A 23,359-nucleotide genomic window follows, 5' to 3' on the forward strand; every position below is an offset into this window, starting at 1 on the left:
TTTGTCTTAGAAACGTTAAAGTGTTCTCTCCTTTGCATCTTTTACATTTTTGTTATGTACTTTAGTTCTACTTATATTTTAGAATAAACTATTACAAGTATTGTTTTGTGGAGGTTATATTCAGTTTTATTTATCCACACTATTTATTTACCCTTGCTGGTGCTTCATTCTCTTCTGCATTTCCACATTTCCACCATGGGCTCTGAGCAACCCTGCTTGTTCTTGGCCCAAGAATATAAGGGCCTGACAATATTTTGTCTGTGACAGTTTCTAGGGTTGTGTTTTCAATGAGCAGTCTTGAGGACCGAGGTAGCATGTACTGCTGGACAAAGATCAAGGATATCGCTGCTTGCTATCAAAGCGGTGAATCCTCTAGATCAGTGTTTATTTCCTGAAATGCCATGTGGCATTGTGTGGGCATCCACATGGGCGACCTCCCACATTACTCTGTGGGCTTGTAAAGCAGCAGGAACTGGTACAAAATGAAGTTCATGCTGTATGTTGGGCTGTGAGTAATAAAGTTCTTTGTTTTGGACTCAAGGATCTCCTGTCTTCTGCCAGCATCCATAAAAGACTAGCTAATGAACTTCTAAGTAAGATAAAATCACTCTCCAGCATAGTTCTTCCCATTATAATTCACTAGTCTGTGTTCTTCTCTGTCTGATATTTTTTAAATTATGAGTTTTAATCAAATTACAATCCTGAGTTTTTACTCTAGATCTTGCGATTTTCAGTTCAAGTATTCCAGTTTACAGTTTTTATTTTCATACACCTTGATTCTTTATTGAAAGTTTTCATGCTTTCACCTAGTTTTTCCTTTATTTACCCAATTTACCCCCTATAACCTGATTATATAGGTCATATGAATCAGCTCCTTGTATTGATTTTCTTCTGATCATTGATCATATGGTCTTCCCTCTTTGCATATCTATTTATTGTTTACTATGTTAGACTTTTTGTATTAAAGACTTGTATAGACTTCAGATATTGTTATTTGCTACCAAAGAGAGTTTGTAAGGCAGAGAAGATGAAGATCTGATCACTATAATATACTCAGAATATATAAAACAAAAAGATAAAAACCTAAGGCAATAACAGAACAAACTGATAGAAGCAGAATATACAAAACAAAGTTTGGTAAAATTAGTCCCACTGAATTTTGCTCTAATGATTCTGCTTAGCTAGCCATCAACATCATAAAATTCAATTTGAAGTATAAGAAAGAAGAGACATTACTTTGTCAACAAAGGTCCGTCTAGTCAAGGCTATGGTTTTTCCAATAGTCATATATGGATGTGAGAGTTGGACTATAAAGAAAGCTGAGGGCCAAAGAATTGATGCTTTTGAACTGTGGTGTTGAAGAAGACTCTTGAGAGTCCCTTGGACTGCAAGGAGATCCAACCAGTCCATCCTAAAGGAGATCGGTCCTGGGTGTTCACTGGAAGGACTGATGTTGAAGCTGAAACTCCAATACTTTGGCCACCTGATGTGAAGAGCTGACTCATTTGAAAAGACCTTGATGCTGGGAAAGATTGAGGGCAGGAGGAGAAGGGGATGACAGAGGATGAGATGGTTGGATGGCATCACTGACTCAATGGACAAGAGTTTGAGCAAGCACCAGGAGTTGGTGATGGACAGGGAGGCCTGGCGTGCTGCAGTCCATGGGGTCGCAAAACAGACATGACTGAGCGACTGAACTGAACTGAACCACTTCCCCCACTCTGAACTACGTAATAGGAAAACATAAGATGAGGGGTGATTGAGGCACTCACAATTATAGATTCAGGCTCTTCATAGAGTGTCTTTAACTCTTAGTTCTGTCATGTATCAGGCTCTAAAGGATCTTAGGTTTCAGATTAAGAAAGTAGAAGTCTCCATGATATCCTTTAGTCCACAGTTAATAAAGGGACAATTCTCCTTCCCAGGCTAATTCTAAAAACTTGAAGCATTTGAACATATACTAATCATTTGATATGAGTCTCAGTGAAATCTAAAATTACCTAAGACTCTAGGTTGTCCTAAATCTTTTAGAATATTCTATTTTACTCCTAGAGGGAAATCAGTAGCTAGGAAAAAAAAAACACTGCCAACCCATGCATGAGAAGACAGGAAAGCAAAAAAATAGGTACTTTTTTGGGAGACTACTATTGGAGTATTTTGTGTGTGTGTATTTACTGTTAAAACAAAGATCTTTCAAAAAATAAAGTAGTTCACAATACTTTTTTTAAAAGCTGTGTGTATTCACAATGAGGGCTTCCCTGTCATACTTCCACTATGTAAACCGAGCTTAGATGAATCCATGGTCCTTAGCCATGACAAGAACAGATCCATGCAAGAGCACCAGATACAGTTATGACCTCTTTATCTGTGTCTTTAAATACAGCCTTCAGGACAAGGCTGTTGACAATATTCTGTAACAACAGAAATATTAAAAGATATTTCCATTTGCTTTTTTAAACTTTCCTTTTAGCCCAAAGTTGGAGTTCTTGGTCATAGTAGAAGCAGTTATGGAAATAAATTTTGAGTGCATATTCCCTGAATCCTAGGAATTGTACTAGGAAAAACATTTATTATTTCCAGTGATCTCAGTTCAACACAAAGAAAAGATACCATTGTCCTTATTTATAGATGAACAGAGAAAGAGTAGAAGAACTGAAATCTGAACACAGATCTCTTGACTCAAATATCCATGTTTATTTCATACGATTATTGCACCTTTATGACTGTTTTGATCCATGGTTATGGTTGCAGAGATTGTTGAAAGATTATGGTGTATGTCTCAGTGTCAGATTGAAGACTTTGTGTTGAATTTGTCATTTTTTATGGGCTGAGATACAACAAGTAGATAGATGTCATCAGGCATAGCGTGTATGAAGTAAGTATAATTTACCCCTTTGCAATGCTAGCTCATATTCTGTGTTGCTCGTGAAATCCCTGATTGTGGAGTCTGCCCTCCTTTGAGTCAGGAACACATTCCAAGATGCAAATCTTCTTATTTTTTTGTAAAGCTTTGACAAGAAAATTAAGCCAAACTTTCTCTAATTGATAGCAAAATCTGTGGGATATATATGTATATATATATATTTATGAAGCAGATGTGAGTATTTTGCTGTTTCTTATGGGTTATGCCTCCAAGCAATTGTCATTTTCCCCCCACTTTTTCTAAAAATTATTTCCAAAGATATAAAAAATATGAATTTTTAAGGCTGACATTTGCTCCACATTGCCCTTGGCATAGAAGGCAATAGGGAATGTACATGAAAAAGCACCTAAGTGTGTGTTCAAGTTAGAGACTCTTAATCCTGACCCATTAAGGAAAACTGAAGTGATTTAGTGGGGCACAGATCAACACCTAAAGAACACACAACGTGACTGAAAGATTGAGGATTATATCATAAAAAAAGGGAGGGGTAAACTAACAGTTTTAGAAAAGAATCCTGGGGCAAACTTAAGAAATGATCAAAGGGAAGTGCTGCTAATGGCTTTAAAGCTTTTGGTAAATTAATGAGAATGACCTAGGTTAACCCATAAATTAGCTAAGTCAACTATCAATGTTATTTATGGGAGCAACACATTGCCAGAAAACAAAATTTAAGTATTGATGTACAGGCCCATTTCTGTGTGTTCAAGATGGATTTGTGCTCTAAATATCTTCCTAATATATTTTGTATTTCTGCTTCAATACCTGTTACTGCTCTGCAGTTTATAATCACCCATTCTCTCTGAATGTTCTTTCTTTTAGCACAATATTCGATTTCAGGCATATTCCTGTATGATGCACATTTGTTTTTCTTTTAAACTATATACATGTTGTGGCATGATCTAGACAGATTAGTCATAGCAAATGTTTCCAGAATGTTATTAGTACTATTTCTAAGTTCTGGATATCTTTCTTAAAGATAATTCCTAATCAGCTGTAAACCACCAAAATGTAACAAAACATATATATGCAAATAAATGTATAAAAATATATATTTCACGTTCACTTCAGAGTGATATTTCTAAACATCATTATATTACAGTTCTGTTTAATATCACTGGTTATTTGTGATTACAAATTAGGTTTCCAATAATTTAAGAAAATTAAGCAGAAGTAGCTCTTTTCTATATTTCCAAGCATTCAAATCTCTTCGGAAATTCAAAACTTAAGTCAATATATTTGTTCATATAGTGTGAAATACTATTATTCCTAATGAAAGAATTTAATTAGAAAACTCTTTCTGAACTTACTGACAGTAAGGCATCAAAATATAATATCCTGTCTTTGTTCGTTTTCTTGTATTGCTAAAATTTGTTTAATATTATTTATCCTTACTCAGATTCATGAAAACAACTTTTTGTTTGCATTACCACTGCATATAATGAGCAGTAGCTTAATGATACTTACATTTAAAACATCAATTCCTTTAATCCTTACTATTTCTTGATCTTTTAGTTCATACAATAGTTAATCGACTTATTTAAAAAGAAAGATCTGAGTATTGGGTATAGAAAAAGGCATGAGCGCATACATAGGTAAAAGCATATCGTAAACACTTTCTATTATCAATGCTCTAACTAAAGATGATAAATGTTAGTAGACCTATTATATTTAGACTAACCAAACTAATTCAAGTCGATCAATGGAAGAAAATAAGTCCATGCAAGTTTTTATGTGAGATGAAACCTAAATTTTTGATTAAACTTGTAAAAATTAATTTGCCTTAAAATGTTTTGAGATTCAGGCACATACAGAACTCTGTTTGAAAGTTGGCAGAATTATAGCTATATCCCCTCTAATTATGACACAGTTGTTCTCAGATTACTATCATGAAATTAACTGTGAAGAGTCATGGGGAAAATGTGCAATACAAATACATAGCTGATGAGCTAGAAAGTATTTTTAATTTATTCACTAAATCTAAAACATCACTTCTTTGGTTGTATATTACACAATAGAAATAGTGGTCAGAAGTGAAAGAAATGAGAAGACAATGGAAAAAGGAATAAGAATCCTTTCAAAAATACTGTGAGGTAAAGCATCTATGTATAAAACTAACCTTGGAGTATCAATCATCTTCAGTTTGGCTTTTTTTCAGATTCCATTAATTCGAATGAGCATCAGTCAGCTGAACAGAGAAAGCATTTACAATGGAGGGAAATGCTTTTTCAAAATCAGGATATAAACCCTCTTTTGACAATTTGAAGTGTGATTTTCTCAGAGATAATCCATTTCAAACCAACAGTGACTACTCATTTTAATTAGTTGCAGGCAGTTTTGCAAATTAAATTCCCACCTTGAAAGTCAAAATTCCAGAAGGCGAATGCTTTCATTTTGTTAATTGCTCAATGAGTTTTCTGGACAAGGTAGAATGAAGAAGGTTGGGAGGGGTGCTAGACAGCAGGCGGATCTTAAATGGCACACACCTGTGGTTATGAAGCGGCCTCTTAGTAGGGCTAGAATGTTAGTGCTGGATGTACAAGCACTCAGAAGATTATTCGTCTTCCAAGTAAACCATCCTAGTAGATTCATTTCAAAGTAAAGCCAATCTTTTTTCTCTTTTCAGTCATGTGCCTTCATGATTCTGTCTTGAACTGGACATATGTGAAGTTATTTGAATTAAAAGTATGATCTAATACCCCAATACAAGATGTGATGCTATGAAGTACAGCATGCTAATCCCTTTTGTGATATTCCCTCCCTTAGTGGCCTAAGGCAAAAATCTTTGTCTAGGTTTCAAAGACATATGAAAGTGCATGTAAACGTACAAATCACACGCACCCTCACAAGCCCCTCTATTTCAATCAAAGGGAAAGACTTGCTTGAGATTCAGTTCACGTTTGAAAGAAAACTTAGCACTGGTTTCCCTATGCAAGTAAAATTCTTGAAGGCTTCTTCCTACCTGAGAGCCTGCGATCCTTAGAAGTGGCTTTAGGCAATTCGGGGAAGGATTTTCAAGGAGAGGCTGACCCCTGGAGGCAGACAGAGCTCCCTTTTGGCTAGATCTTGCTATTGTAATTCTTGGAGCTATTAAGTAAAGGACTGACAGGAAGAGAGGACATCCATGGCAAATTCCAGTAGGTGTCTTTTCTGCCTTTTCAAGTCCTCCTTGACACACTCTATCATAGTTATAGAAGAGCTAATAGAATCATAAATGGTGGAATGTAAAGATTTCTGAAATCATACACTGCTGAACCCCCAACTCCATGAAGATAGAAAGTTATTTTATTCAGAATTCTATCCTCAACTCTCAGCAAATGGCTGACACATACTTAGAACTAACTAGAAGTGTGTGGGAAGATTAAATGAACAAATGAATAAATATAATCTAAGTCTTTTATTTTACAAAGATTAAGGAAATTTCACAAGGTCCCATACTTAGTAGAAGACAGGAATGCTGATTAAACATTCATTAAAACAATGTGGACAGAATGAAAAAGATTTAAAACATTCCCCCTAAGATAAGAGTCAAGAAGGAGCTTGTGGAACAGATAATGGCGATAGGTATTTTATGTCAGCCCCCAAACACTGATCCCTGTACGTCCATCTTTGGAATGACATTGATAATTCCCTTCAAAAGGAATCCAGAAACTTCACTGACTTCCTGTGAACAAAGAAAGGAAAGGGGGCTGAGAGAATTGTTTGCTCTGTGTGACTCATAAGCTTTAGGCCAAAACACAGTCACGATGGGAAAGCTTTAGTTTCTCCAAGGTAACTCTCCTCCCAACTGATGATGCAAATTAATCTGATTTAAGACAAAGAGCACTATTAACTGACATTATTCTTGGTAAGGTCTGGTTTAGACATTTGATAGGTTACTTAAATGTTAATGCTTATAAATGAATCATGTAAAAGAGACTTTGGTGTGGGAAGAAATACGAAGCCGTGATAGTTTTGACTATTAGACACTTGTCAAGGCACTGGCCAAGCAAAGGCAGGAATTTTTTCCTAATAATTCTACAAATTTCCAAAAGAAGGTATATAGCTTAAGAACAAACAAACAAATGAAAACAAAAAAAGATATTGACTCAATTGGAAGACAGACTTTATAAACTCCATTATTTTATTAGACTCAATCCTGCTTTTATCTCCATTTAAATTGTGTTCCCAGGAGCAGTCTTAAAATTCAGAAAAACACAGCTGCAAATATAAGCTGTCTTCTCCTCTTTCTTGCCCCACAAGTATGTACATCTTTTTATAATACTTCTGAATTCTTGCTTCAAACACTTCAATTCTTCTCACATTTCCTCAACTCTGTTTCTCTGCCTCACAATCTAGAATTAGTCTACATCAGTGGCCACATTTGCTTCTGCTCTTTTTAAAATAAAAGCTTATTTTCTGACTACAAATGTAATTTTGTACTCCATGCATAAAACAAAGACAATTTCATAGAAAAAAAAAAAACAATTTATAATCATACTGCTAAATATAACCACCACTAACATTTTGGTTATTTCTTATTGAGTTCAACAATTGAGTCTATATCATGTATTTATTTTCACAGGCTTCTTGCTGTACTAAATAATGCAGTATTCTAATGTCATTAAAATTTTATTTAAATGTTTTCTTTCTTTTTGTTTGTTTTCAACATGCTTGCTTTTCCAACTTTTTAAGTCTTTAGCACTTTGAGATTTAAAATTTTAGAAATTTACTTTAAATTTTTAGAAATCTATTAGTCATATTTTAGTTTTATTTTTAAAGTTATTTTTAATTGGAGGGCAATTGCTTTAGAATATTATGTTGGCTTCTGTCATACAACAACATGAATCAACCACAAGGGCACATATGTCCCCTCTCTCCTGAACCTCCCTGCCACCACCTACCCCATCCCTCCCATCAATAGATAAGTGGATAAAGAAGCTGTAGTGCATATATACAACAGAATATTACTCAACCATAAAAAGAAACACATGTGAGTCAGTTCTAGTGAGGTGGATAAACCTTCAGCCTGTTATACAGAGTGAAGTAAGTCAGAAAGATAAAAAACAAATTTTGCATAATATATTAACTCGTATATGGAATCTGGAAAAATGGTGCTGATGAACCAATTTGTAGGGCAGGAACAGAGACACAGGTGAAGAGAACAGACTTTGGACACAGTGGGGGAAGGAGAGTGTGGGACAAATTGAGAGAGTGGAACTGACCTCTACACGCTGCCAGATGTGAAATAGCTAGTGGGAAGCCACTGTATGGGCACGTGGGGCTCAACCCAGTCCTCTCTGAGATACTTTATGCTTAAAGAATATTTTAAACATATTTATCTATTTATCAAAATCAAGAAGGGATATACTTTGAGACAAGATAAACTTATCTTTACTCCTTTCACATCTTGTCACCATCTTTCTTCACTTTCTAGGTTTTGGGAGGAATTAGGAACAAGAACATCATTCTGTCTGTCTCTGTTAATTGCTCAGTCATGTTTGACTCTTCGAGACCCCATGGACTGTAGCTCACCAGGCTCCTCTGTCCATGGGATTCTCCAGGAAAGAATACTGGAGTGGGTTGCCATTTCCTTCTCCAGGGGATCTTTCTGACCCAGGGATTGAACCCAGGTCTCCTGAATTTCAGGCAGATTCTTTACCATCTGAGCTATCAGGGAAGCTCAAGAATATCATTACTAACATTTTACTTTACCATTATCCATTCTGTCTTTAGGCATACATTCTAAAATTTTGAACACTTTTAAGAACAAATTTCTAATGAATATCCCATTTGACTAATTTAATGCACAGCATCATAACTCTTACTATAACATTTACCACCGCCTCCTTTGATTCCTTAATTTTGTTTCAACTCATTAATGACAATGTGCATTTAAGCTTTTCTCTTGACTCATTTCTGGTAAGTTTGGGATTGAGATTTATTAATTTTGAATTTTTACCTATTTGATCTATAAAGCTTAATTGTAACAAAAGAAAAATAACTTAAATTATATATTAAGTCCCTCTTATTCCAGGTACTTTGTTTTTCCTCGTCATTCTTCTCTTAAAAAGAAAAAAATTAGTTATCTTATTCCAGTAAGAACACTTAAGATCTACCTTCTTAACAAATTAGGTGTACATTCCACTGTTGTTGATTTAGTTACAATGGATATAGCAGATCTCTAGAGCTTATTGATCATAATTAACTGAAATTTTCTGCCTTCTGATTAATAACTCCCCATTTTCCTGTCCCCTCAGCCTATGGCAATCATCATTCCACTATTTGATTCTATGAATTTGGTGGTGTTAATTTTTCCCCCAAGAGCACATCACATACAATAACAGAAATCAATTCCCATTTACTTGTTTTTGAGGTCTTTACTCTTAAGGGGAACATATAACTCAGTAGTATTGAACTTAAAGTCTCAACCCATAGAAATCTTGGTTTACCTACACTAGAGATGCCATCTTTCCCTCCTCATACCTGTCAAACTCCTGCTTCAACTTTTCCTTCTGTGATCTATTTTTCAGTAGCTCAGTATTAAAAAAAAATAAGTATTAGAAAAATCTAATGTCAAAGATTGAAAGAAGGTCAGCCAAAAATTGGAAAAGCAGAAATCCTATTCTTCAATGCTTCCCATGTTATTTTCATATTGCTGTTAAATTTTTAGTTTTTATGTAATTCTACTTAGTTACAGTAAACTTTTTTTATAACATCAGGTTGATTTTAGTCTTCCAGCTTTTTCTTTAGCTTTTTCTTTCCACATCAAAGAACCATAGATCTTTGTATATTGAGAATGACAAAGAATTTTATAAAGTATTCCTTCTCTGTGTCATTTTGTTTTTTGAGGTCTATTCCTCCTCTTAGTCTTCCAGTTGGTGTCATTTTGTTTTTTGAGGTCTATTCCTCCTCTTAGTCTTCCAGTTGGTCCTGGCTTGTTTTTATCTTGTTTTTATAATGGTGTATTATTTCTTTTTTACTTATTCTAAAACTAGGAGAAATAAGTTTGATCCTCAGAAAATGTTAAATCTAAATGCACTTAGAATCACTCCATATATGGTCTTAACCGGATTCACTCTCTGTGCATGATTTACATTTTTAGATCTAAAGCTGGAGGCTATGCAAGAACATACAACTGCTTTTCTAAATCTGACCTTGGTAGGCATGTATCTTGTGAATTTATGATATCCTGAAATGAGTTTCTCCTATTCTGATGAAACTCAGGTTGGCAATAAACCCCCAGTATTCCATCTTACCTTCTGCCTAGCGAACATTTGCTCACAGAGAACAAACTAATGGGGGATTTGTGAGGTTGAAGAAAAAGGGAAGAGAGAAACAGAGTTACCAGGCAGTAGAAAATGCTCCTAGAGTTTTCAGGTTATTTTAGAGCCCGTTTATCAGAAAGAGGAAATGGTGGATGAGAATTATTTCCATTCACTTTGACACAATGAGGATTTTTTTTTTTTTAATATTCTGTAGTGCATGATGATTGGTATTTTTCAGTTCTGTTTTTATCAACTTTACTGCTAGTGGAAACGCTTTCCAGGTTCTGGCAATAGAATCATACTCTGCTAATTTTCAGTGTCATTTAGACTTCACTAATTTTGGTGCTTCTTAAGCCTTACATTGGGAATTGGAAAAGATTGCATCAGGGGCTACTAACATCACAAACTAGAATCTACTCTATAATTAATTTTTGTTAGGTATATCTTCAATCAATGGATAAGTGTGTTTACTGTTGAATTGTGGCAATGGAAACAATCTCAGTTCAATTTAATTCAATTCTGTTTATGTGGTAATTACTGAATTTATATTATTGGAGATAGAATCCCAAATTGACATAAGTGAAAAAGGAAGTATATTCCCCCATATATGAGAAGAGCTCATGAATAGAACTGTTTTCATGTATGGATAGTCCATGAGTTCAAATACGTTCAGTTCTCCAGTTTTTTCCATTTCCCAGTCTCTCAGATCTATTTTCTAGTGTTGATTTCATTTCAAGAAAATTTTTCCAATGAAGCAGCATCCCGAAATTTTAAACTTAAGTTCTTCTAGTACATCCTGGGTGGCTCAGATGGTAAAGAATCTGACAGAGAGAAGGAGATTCTAAGGTAAAATCTGAGAGAAATAAGGAGGTTCTGAGGTAAACACTGACTGAAAGAAGGTTATTTTTTTTTCTTTTTATTTATTTATTTAATTTATTTTAATTGGAGGCTAATTACTTTACAATATTGTATTGGTTTTGCCACACATCAACATGAATCCGCCACAAGTCTATTGAAAAGGGAACTAATAATAATTACACAATATTCATCAACTGCTTATTCTGTGTCAAATACTATTTTAAGTCTTTTATTGACTTTTCACAATACTATGAAGTATGTTACTATTTCCATTTTTATAGATAAGGAAACTGAGGCAAGAAAAGGGAAGTAGTTTCCCATACAATTAATAAATGACCACACTATTTAATATTGAACAACCACTTCTTTCTATTTTGTCACTAAAAAAAAGCTGACGTATAAGATCATCTTTCAACATTTTCCTGGTGGCTTCCCCGGTGGCTCAGCATCTGCCTGCAATGCAGGAGACCTGGGTTCAATCCCTCCATCAGGAAGATCTTCCTGGAGAAGGAAATGGCAACCCACTCCAGTACTCTTGCCTGGAAAATTCCATGGACGGAGGAGCCTAGTAGGCTACAGTCCCTGGGGTCGCAATAAGTCAGACATGACTGAGCAACTTTGCTGGTTCACTGGTTTCAACATTTTACAACTTGAAGTGAAAGTGTTAGTCACTCAGTCGTGTCAGACTCTTTGTGGTGCCATGGACTGTATCCCACCAGGCACCTCTGTCCGTGGAACTCTCCAGGCAAGAAGACTGGAGTGGGTTGACATTTCCTTCTCCAGAGGATCTTCCAAACCCAGGGATTGAACCTAGGTCTCCTGCATTGGAGGTGAATTCTTTACCATCTGAGCCACTAGGGAAGCCCTTTTACAACTTGGGAAACACTCTATTTATCTGAATTGGTTTTGGTATTAAACAACACTCTAGATCACTGGTCAAAATACATCAAATTGATGTCCACTGCTAAATATGCATACTTCAATTTTATTTTTATTTTGAATAATTATTTTACATGTTCTAGAAGTTGTTCTCAATAATTTACTTATCTTAATATTTTAAATTAAAACTTAAAATATATTTGTCATTGTTTAGTCACTAAGTCATGTCTGACTCTTTTGCAACCCCATGAACTATAGCCCACCAGGCTCTCTCCATGGGATTTTCTAGGCAAGAATACTGGAGTGGGTTGCCATTTCCTTCTCCAGGGGATCTTCCCAACCCCGGGACTGAACCCGAGTCTCCTGCATTTGCAGGTGGACTCTATCACTGAGCCATGAGGGAAGCCCTTTAAAAAGCATACGATGGTAAAAAAATAATAAAAAGGAGCCCATTTTAAACCATCACATAGCTTTTAACAATATCACATCAAATGTGTTCATAGAATCCCTATTTTTCTTACTACTTCTAATTTTTTAAAAAAATTGGATATTCTTTTGCTTTTACATTAGCAACAAGAAATAAAAATGTGTCTGATTTTCTCCCATATATTATATTTGAAGACTTCCTTATAGAAGGTTCATTAAATGTGATGTTTATTTACTTATTGGTGAAAACAAGCTATTAATTTTTAAAATATTCATATATTTTAATAGTTTCACTAGGACAAAGCAGCCTGGAATTTTTCCTTTGATTTTTCAACTGTAATGATCCAAACTATTATAGTATTTGGGTAATTCTGACAGTTTCGTCCTTTTTGAAGTGATAATTGTGTCATGAGCAAAATATCTGGACAAATGCCAAATGGCATTACCCAGAAAATGACAATCAATAAGAGCTTATTTAATAAAGCATTTGTCCAGAGAGTAGAACCCTATATGAACCAACAGTCAAGAATTCTGCATGACCTCACTTTGTGCCGTGACTTGTTTTGTGAATTGGAAAAATCAGTTAACCTCTTGGTGCTTCAGATCAGTCATCTATGAACTGAGAAGAGTAACATTTGCCACCTAACTCACCAGTATTTTATGAAGGTTAATGAGCTTCAGAGTTTATGAAATGACTTTTCTTCTTGGATTGAAAGTCTCTTGAAGAGTATTAAATAGCACTGCTATATTTTTCTTAATACATAAATATTATTTATTACAATATAATAAATAAACTATCCTTTGGAAGACCCATGAAGTTACAAAATATGTGAGAAGGTACTTCCAGTAGGGTTACCCCACATTAACCATGTTATCTGAGGGGTGAGAAAAGTCTCAGAATCACTGCCACCAAACAGAATTCACCTCTATTGTTAGTTTCTCAAACTTCTGTGGCCCAATAACACATGCAAGTTAGAGTTCTTCCAACTTCAATTTAAAATATCTTAGTTCTAATCAACCTGTTAAACTCTGTTATCTATTGGTACAGCTTTATGAGTTAAATATTAAAAAGAAAAAAATTTTTCTCCACTGAAAAAAGGTGACTGCTCTTTATTCCCACATTGAATGAATAATTAAGTTTTGACAGAAATTCACAAAAGTAAGGTGATTTGGTGAAAGGGGGAAATGTGTCCTGTCACTCTGCATTTTCTGAAACAGTTTTGCCAAATCTTTTCATGAGATAAAGAGCATTTGTAATAGCACAAATTTGATAGGATTCTGAATTTTAGGTCTAATGCTATAAATCCTATGTTTTATGGATTTTTAAATTTTATATTAATTATTTTCAAATTTGAATGAAGGAAAATTAATTTTCCTTCATTAATTAATTACAGAATGTAATTTTCATGCTGTTAATTTTTTTTTTAATTTTAGAAAGAGAGGTGTCAACATATAAGCTATTTAAGCAACATTTCTTTTTTTTTTTTTTTTTTTTTAACAGCAAAATAAAATCCTTTATTTCCTGAGTTCAAAACTCTTATATAAAATTATTTTATAAAATTATATATAAACTCTAATATAAAATTAAAAAACAGTATGGTCACATTATGAACTTGTCTAGTCATAAGTACACAGTTACAGAGTTTCCCAATGATAAATGATAAATGATAGTTCATCTTTTTCCTTTGAGTACCAACTAACTCCTATTATATTTTCCATTAGGACAATGTGTGTGTCCTCAGTTGCTTCAGTTGTGTTAACTCTTTGCTGCCCTGTGGACTGTAGCCTGCCAGGCTCCTCTGTCCATAGGATTCTCCAGGCAAGAATCCCGGAGTGGTTTGCCATGCCCTCCTCCAGGGAATCTTCCTGACCCAGGGATCGAACCTACACCTCCTGTGTCTCTTGCATTGCAGGTAGATTCTTTACCCCCTGAGCCACGTGAGAAGCTCATTAGTACAATATGTATTTGTAAAAACACATCTCACATATTTCCCCTACTTTATTTTATAAGCATAATAAAAGGAAACCTAATACGGAAAGTACAAAATACATATATTTTGCTCTTTTTACTTCTCTCCCAATAGGAGAAAGAGCCTATGTAAAAAGAAAAGTATGCTCTTGTTTTTTCCTGACCATGGAAATCAGAGACATTATCTGATTGTATTCTCAGTCTAAAATAAATACAAGTTTTAGAGCACATTGTCTTAAAAGTTAACAGAAAAATATACAAACTAATTTTTTTTCTTTTTTTTAATTTTATTTTATTTTTAAACTTTACAATATTGTATTAGTTTTGCCAAATATTGAAATGGATCTGCCACGGGTATACATGTATTCCCCATCCTGAACCCTTCTCCCTCCTCCCTCCCCATACCATCCCTCTGGGTCTTCCCAGTGCACCAGCCCCAAGCATCCAGTATCGTGCATCGAACCTGGACTGGTGACTCGTTTCATACATGATAGTATACATGTTTCAATGCCATTCTCCCAAATCTTCCCACCCTCTCCCTCTCCCACAGAGTCCATAAGACTGTTCTATACATCAGTGTCTCTTTTGCTGTCTCGTATACAGGGTTATTGTTACCATCTTTCTAAATTCCATATATATGTGTTAGTATACTGTATTGGTGTTTTTCTTTCTGGCTTACTTCACTCTGTATAATAGGCTCCAGTTTCATCCATCTCATTAGAACTGATTCAAATGAATTCTTTTTAATGGCTGAGTAATACTCCATTGTGTATATGTACCATGGCTTTCTTTTTTTTTTTTAATTTAATTTTATTTTTAAACTTTACAATATTGTATTAGTTTTGCCAAATATCAAAATGGATCCGCCACAGGTATACATGTGTTCCCCATACTGAACCCTCCTCCCTCCTCCCTCCTCCCTCCCCATACCATCCCTCTGGGTCGTCCCAGTGCACCAGCCCCAAGCATCCAGTATCGTGCATCGAACCTGGACTGGCGACTCGTTTCATACATGATATTTTACATGTTTCAATGCCATTCTCCCAAATCTTCCCACCCTCTCCCTCTCCCACAGAGTCCATAACACTGTTCTATACATCAGTGTCTCTTTTGCTGTCTCGTATACAGGGTTATTGTTGCCATCTTTCTAAATTCCGTATATATGCGTTAGTATACTGTATTGGTGTTTTTCTTTCTGGCTTACTTCACTCTGTCTAATAGGCTCCAGTTTCATCCACCTCATTAGAACTGATTCAAATGTATTCTTTTTAATGGCTGAGTAATACTCCATTGTGTATATGTACACAGCTTTCTTATCCATTCATCTGCTGATGGACATCTAGGTTGCTTCCATGTCCTGGCTATTATAAACAGTGCTGCGATGAACATTGGGGTACACGTGTCTCTTTCCCTTCTGGTTTCTTCAGTGTGTATGCCCAGCAGTGGCATTGCTGGATCATAAGGCAGTTCTATTTCCAGTTTTTTTGAGGAATCTCCACACTGTTCTCCATAGTGGCTGCACTAGTTTGCATTCCCATCAACAGTGTAAGAGGGTTCCCTTTTCTCCACACCCTCTCCAGCATTTATTACTTGTAGACTTTTGGATAGCAGCCATTCTGACTGGCGTGAAATGGTACCTCATAGTGGTTTTGATGTGCACTTCTCTGATAATGAGTGATGTTGAGCATCTTTTCATGTGTTTGTTAGCCATCTGTATGTCTTCTTTGGAGAAATGTCTATTTAGTTCTTTGGCCCATTTTTTGATTGGGCCATTTATTTTTCTGGAATTGAGCTGTAAGAGTTGATTGTATATTTTTGAGATTAGTTGTTTGTCAGTTGCTTCATTTGCTATTATTCTCTCCCATTCTGAAGGCTGTCTTTTCACCTTGCTTATAGTTTGCTTTGTTGTGCAGAAGCTTTTAAGTTTAATTAGGTCCCATTTGTTTATTTTTGCTTTTATTTCCAATATTCTGGGAGGTGGGTCATAGAGGATCCTGCTGTGATGTATGTCGGAGAGTGTTTTGCCTATGTTCTCCTCTAGGAGTTTTAGAGTTTCTGGTCTTACGTTTAGATCTTTAATCCATTTTGAGTTTATTTTTGTGTATGGTGTTAGAAAGTGTTCTAGTTTCATTCTTTTTATACAAACTAATTTTAAAAGTGTTGGAGTATCACCCACCCAAGGACTGTTACGGATAGGGAATTCACTTGTTTGGGCTCCCAAAGTATATAACCATATAAAGATGAAACTGAGAGATTTTGAAGAACGTTCACCCACTATAGACAGTATGTTCTTCTTTGCTCTTTCCTAAGCTGTGGAAAATTCTGAAAGAGATGGGAATATCAGACCACCTGACCTGTCTCTTGAGAAACCTGTATGCAGGTCAGGAAGCAACAGTTAGAACTGGACATGGAACAACAGACTGGTTCCAAATAGGAAAAGGAGTACGTCAAGGCTTTATATTGTCACCCTGCTTATTTAACTTATATGCAGAGTACATCATGAGAAGCGCTGGGCTGGAAGAAGCACAAGCTGGAATCAAGATTGCCGGGAGAAATGTCAAAAACCTCAGATATGCAGATGACACCACAGTTATGGCAGAAAGTGAAGAGGAACTAAAGAGTCTCTTGATGAAAGTGAAAGAGGAGAGTGAAAAATTTGGCTTAAAGCTCAACATTCAGAAAACGAAGATCATGGCATCCGGTCCCATCACTTCATGGGAAATAGATGGGGAAACAGTGGCAGACTTTATTTTTCTGGGCTCCAAAATCACTGCAGATGGTGATTGCAGCCATGAAATTAAAAGATGTTTACTCTTTGGAAGGAAAGTTATAACCAACCTAGAGAGCATATTGAAAAGCAGAGACATTACTTTGCCAGCAAAGGTATGTCTAGTCAAGGCTTTGGTTTTTCCAGTGGTCATGTATGGATGTGAGAGTTGGACTGTGAAGAAACCAAAGAATTGATGATTTTAAACTGTGGTGTTGGAGAGGACTCTTAAGAGTCCCTCGGACTGCAAGGAGATCCAACCAGTCCATTCTGAAGGAGATCAGCCCTGGGTGTTCTTTGGAAGGAATGATGGTAAAGCTGAAACTCCAGTACTTTGGCCACCTCATGGGAAGAGTTGACTCATTGGAAAAGACTCTGATGCTGGGAGGGATTGGGAGCAGGAGGAGAAGGGGACGACAGAGGATGAGATGGCTGGATGGCATCACCGACTAGATGGACGTGAGTTTGAGTGAACTCCAGGAGATGGTGTTGGACAGGGAGGCCTGGCGTGCTGCAATTCATGGGGTAGCAAAGAGTCGGACACGACTGAGTGACTGAACTGAACTGAAAGATACAGGCAATCTTCCCAGGTGCAGCCAACCTTCAGCCCAAGTCCTTGTGGACACATCTAGACTGCACTTAACCTGAATAACCACGTATGTTTTCTTGCTCCTGCAGGAAAAGATGTAAGAAGTCTGTCTCTTAAAACACTCCAGGTAGAGTCTCAGCCTTGGCACTGCTGCCCAGAGACTGCTGAGTCCCATGCGTCTGCCATACCTACTCCAGACACAGAACATAGATAAAAATATACTGGTGCAGAAGGCCAAACTGGCCAAGCAGGCTGAGCGAGATGATGATATGGCAGCCTGTATGAAGTCTGTAACTGAGCAAGGAGCTGAATTATCCATTGAGGAGAGGAGTCTTCACTCAGTGAAGACTTATATGCTTATAAAAAGGTTGTAGGAGCCTGTAGGTCATCTTGGAGGCTTGTCTCAAGTATTGATCAAAAGATAAAGGTGCTGAGAGAAAACAGCAGATGGTTCAAGAATACAGAGAGAAAATGGAGACAAAGCTGAGAGATATCTGCAATGATATACTGTTTCTTTTGGGAAAGTTCTTGATCCCCAGTGCTTCACAAGCAGAGAGCAAAGTCTTCTATTTGAAAATAAAAGGAGACTACTACTGTTCTTTGGCTAAGGTTGTTGCTGGTGATAATAAGAGAGGGATTGTGGATCAGTCATGGCAAGCATACCAAGAAGCTTTTGAAATCAGCAAAAAGTAAATACAACTAACACATCCTATCAGATTGGATCTCTCCCTTAACTTCTGTGTTCTATTATGAGATTTTGAAGTTCCCTGAGAAAATTGGCTCTCGTGCAAAAACAGCATTTGATGGAGCCATTGCTGAACTTGATACATTAAGCAAAGGGTCACACAAAGACAGCACGTTAATAATACAGTTACTGAGAGACAACTTGACCTGTGGACACTGGATACCCAAAGAGATGAAGCTGAAGCAGATGAAGAAGAAAATTGCCCAGCCTTCCAAATTTTTTCTGCCTCATTGTAAAACTTGCACCATAGACCATCTGTCATCTATGCTATCTACTGATAATTATTTATGATTTCTCACAGGTTAATGTTACTGCTGTTTGAATTTCTATATGTTCCATGTGTTTTTTATGTTTAATATTGGAGGAGTAGAGCCAGTTAACAGGCTTCCCTAGTAGCTCAGCTGGTAAAGAATCTGCCTGCAATGCAGGATACCCCAGTTCAATTCCTGGGTCAGGAAGACCCCCTGGAAAGGGATAGGCTACCCACTCCAGTATTCATGGGCTTCCCTGGTAGCTCAGATGGGAAAGAATCCACCCGCAATGCAGGAGACCTGGGTTTGATGCCTGGGTTGGGAAGTTCCCCTGGAGGAGGGTATGGCAACCCACTCCAGTATTCGTGCTTAGAGAATGAATCCCCATGGACAGAGTAGCCTGGAGGGCTTGGTGAGGTCACAAAGAGTTGGACATGACTGAGTGACTAAGCCCAGCATAGAGCCAATTAACATATCGGGAGTTATCTGTTCTCATCTTGAGGTGGCCAATATGGGGACATGGAAATTTTATACAAGTTATAAAAGCTTGGCTTCTGTTTCTGAGTAGTCATGTATGGATGTGAGAGTTGGACCATAAAGAAGGCTGGGTGCTGAAGAATCGATGCTTTTGAACTCTGGTATTTGAGAAGGCTCTTTAAGACTCTCCTTGAAACCCCTTGGACTGCAAGGAGCTCAAAACAGCCCATCCTAAAGGAAATTAATCCTGACTATTCATTGGAAGGACTGATGCTGAAGCTGAAGCTCCAATACTAAGGCCACCTGATGTGAAAAACCAACTCATTAGAAAAGACCCTGATGCTGAGAAAGACTGAAGGCAGGAGGAGAAGGGGATGACAAAGGATGAGATGGTTGGATTGCATCACCAACTCAATGGACATGAGTTTGAGCAAGGTTCAGGAGATGGTGAAGGCCAGGGAAGCCTGGCGTGCTGCAGTCCATGTGGTCGCAGAGTCGGACTAAACTGAGTGACTAAACAAGAAATAAAAGTTTGGCATAGTACTTTTGGTACATTGTGGCTTCACAAGGGCCAGTATTAAAACTGCTTCCATGTCTAAGCAAAGAAAGCTGCCTACACATTGGTTTGTCCTGGTGGGGGATAAAAGAGATAGTGGGCTCCGGTCACAGGTGTAGCTGTGGGTACTTTAAGATTCGAAGCGCTTATGTGGCTGTAGTAGAAATGGATGTCCCATGAGCATTACACGTTAAACCAGGTGTTATCCGTGGAATATCCATTCTCAATGTGCTCACTGTTGACAACAGTTACAGAAGTGTTCGTTTAGCTGTGACCCAATTTTCCCCGGATAAGGGCAGAAATAATTCATATCCCATTATTTGTAGTTACCTGCTGTTTGTTTTCATTATTTTTGCTATACTCATTTTATTTATATTTAAATGTTTTAGGCAACCTAAGAACAGGAAAAGATGCAGTAAAAATGAATTGTCTGATATCCATTGCTTCATGCATATCAAGCAGGGCAGTAAAACACAAAAACGTGTATTTAACTTTTCAGTTTAGTTTTTTTTTAATTATTCTTGCCTAACATGTCTGTGCTATAAAACTAGTTAACAGGGAAATAACTTGAGATGATGGCTAGCTTTGTCTAATGTCTTAAGAGATTGTCAAGAATAATCCAAGCATAATTGTTAAGAACATGTGTATTAAGTTTGTGTAAATGGAATAGAAGTTTTATTCCATGGACTTTTCAGCTACTTTCTCTACAGCTTTTCATGTAAATTAGTCTTTTGGTTCTGAAACTTCTCTAAAGAAAATTGTACATTTTTGGAAATTTACTCCTTATTCCCTCTTGGCAGCTAAGGGGCTTTTACCAAGTTTGAATATGAAGTTTATTATAACAACAAAATACTACTAAGATAAATACTACTGTTCCTAACCAGGTCTCATATCAATCCTTTCCCCTGAAATAAAATGTTTTTCTTTTCAGAACAAGGGGATTGTTTGAAAAAAATAATACATTATATTAAAATTTTTTTGGTATATGGCATTTTCTAATTTAGGAAGCCACAATGTTCTTGATCCATCATCATGGCAACTGGATAGCTTTAACTGCCAGTTTTGTACTTTGAAATCACTTTTGTTTTTAAGAATTTCTGGATACTTGTAGCGTGCCTTCAATTTTGATACATTATTCTCTCTATGTTTCAGGAGCACAGGATTGCTTCTTTTTTAGCCTTCTGTCTGTCACCAACCATTCCTACTTGGTAGTCATGTATTGATGTTACATAGGATGTTATGGAAAAACCTGAATGAACTTTTTGGCCAACCCAGTACTTGGGAGAAAGATTGCATGGTCTTTCTGGCTCCACTCTGTTCAAGGACACCCTGCTTCCTTTGCTTGCATCTCTCAAACTATTTCCCTCTTTCTTTTCACTGCAGCAAATCTTTCCTTAGTTGATGAGACTGTTTATCTCCCTATAAACCCTACCTATCTTGAATCATCTGTCATTGTCTTTACCTTTAAAATCCTGCCTCTTCCTCTCTTTAAATACTGATGGGACTAAGTTATACCCAAAACTCACCCTTTATTTCCTCAGTACCTTGCAAAAAACATCAAACAAAAATATTATTTTAAAAGAGGTGTACTTTTTTCCCTCTAGAATGTAAGCTCCCTGAGAGCAGGGACAATATTCTCTGTATGTTCTAAGGTGCCTAGTATACCATAAATGATCAATACATACTGATTATGGGGAAAAAAACTCCAAGTATTATAATCATGAATAGATAACCAGACAGCTAAATAGTTAAAGCAGGCATCCTTAATTCAGAACAGGTCTTTTCTAAAGTGCAGAATTTATGCTTCATTTTCTTTCTCCCCTTAAGGAAATGTGACGCTGTGGTTCCCATATACCAGTTCTCAGACCAGGGTTGGCTTTGAGCAAATCTTCACAAGTTCAGGACCAAACAAGAAAAATAAAGACAAAATTTTTATGTGTGTGATGGTAAAGTTGTCAATTATTTTGTCTTGTGAATATAATTCTTTTAGTCCGAGCATTTGTCTTCCTAATTTTTTGTTGTAATGAAGTGACTCATCTAAAATAGTGATGTGGGACAGACTTTCTTAATATATATATTAAAAAATCAGTTAGCAAACCTGCTTTGTGCCTGGTTCTTCCCCAGGTCCACTTTTAGAAAGGGAATGTTCTGATTTCCATCTGAAATCCAGAAGTTTAAGACTCTTTGGTTTTAGATATCTTTATAATAGTTTTAGTCAGCAGGAGAATGAAGGTTCATAATATCATTATAGGTATAACAGAGATGTTTTATTGTTATTTAGATCATGGCATCTGGTCCCATCACTTCATAGCAAACAAATGGGGAAACAGTGAGAGACTTTTTTGGGGCTCCAAAATCACTGCAGACGGTGACTGCAGCCATGAAATTAAAATATACTTGCTCCTTGGAAGAAAAGCTATGACCAAACTAGACAGCATATTAAAAAGCAGGAACATTACTTTGCAAACAAAGGTCCGTCTAGTCCAAGCTATGGTTTTTCCAGTAGTCATGTATGGATCTGAAAAGCTATGAGTGCTGAAGAATTGATGCTTTCAAATTGTGATGTTGGAGAAGACTCTTGAGAGTCTCTTGGACTGCAAGGATATCAAACAAGTCAATTCTAGAGGAAATCAGTCCTGAATATTCATTGGAAGGACTGATGCTGAAGCTGAAACTCCAATACTTTGGCCACCTGATGCAGTGTTGACTCATTGGAAAAGACCCTGATGCTGGGAAAGACTGAAGGCAGGAGGAAAAGGGAATGACAGAGGATGAGATGGTTGGATGGCATCACTGACTCAATGGACATGTTTGAGTAAGCTCCAGGAGATGGTGAAGGACAGGGAAGCCTGGCGTGCTGCATTCCATGGGGTGTCAACGAGTTGGACTTGATTGAGTGACTGAACTTAACCAAGAATTTATTAACATGAAAAAATAATAAATAGCATTTATATTGTCTGCAATATTGCTAAAAAAATATTTTTAAATGAGCAAATTTGGTAGGTGACACATAAATTTGGTTCCTCTTTGTTTTTCTAGATGAATTATGATTGATTTTAATCATACCTAATCTGTGACTGATATGACAAATTTCTTTTAAAATGTATTAGAAAAAAATACTGTTGGGGAGAAAAACTGTTTGGGGACAATATGTGAAATGAAAGATTATGCCATAAATTAATCAGAAATTACTCTGGATAAGGCAAACCAACCCAGACAGTCCATCAGTGTCATTTGACAACTGTCAGTCAAAGAGCCCAAGTCAAAGACCTGTAATAACTGACTCGAATATTCACCAAACATTAAGATGTTCTTTTTGGAATGTGACATTTCAGAATGAAGCTTACTGGGTTTAACAACAATTCTGTGTTTAGTAAAGGAAGAGAAATGTCTGTGGCTTGTAGAAAAATTTTGGATACCTTCTAGATACTTAACAAACACCTATTGGAATGTAACTCTAATTTTGTTGTACAGCCTGATTTCAAGTTTGTTTTGTTTTTAATGATTTCTTTCAGTTATTAGGTAACCATGCATCTTATAAAATCTCATACGGCAGTTTTAATATGTTCATAGGAAAAAACCCCACTGCAAGCCATCACAGGTTTCTGGCTTATTACCGTGTTGACCATTGTCTGCCCAGAGGAAATGTTAATGTCCACCACTAAATAGATAAAG

General features: G+C 36.5%; 1 pseudogene; it reads left to right on the forward strand.

Annotated features, from left to right (window-relative positions):
• Nucleotides 1–17,828: 17,828 nt before the first annotated feature.
• On the forward strand, nucleotides 17,829–18,636 carry LOC129657395 (14-3-3 protein zeta/delta-like; annotated as a pseudogene).
• Nucleotides 18,637–23,359: the final 4,723 nt, after the last annotated feature.

The sequence above is a fragment of the Bubalus kerabau genome, chromosome 7, assembly GCF_029407905.1.
Source record: "Bubalus kerabau isolate K-KA32 ecotype Philippines breed swamp buffalo chromosome 7, PCC_UOA_SB_1v2, whole genome shotgun sequence".
Lineage (NCBI taxonomy): Eukaryota > Metazoa > Chordata > Mammalia > Artiodactyla > Bovidae > Bubalus > Bubalus kerabau.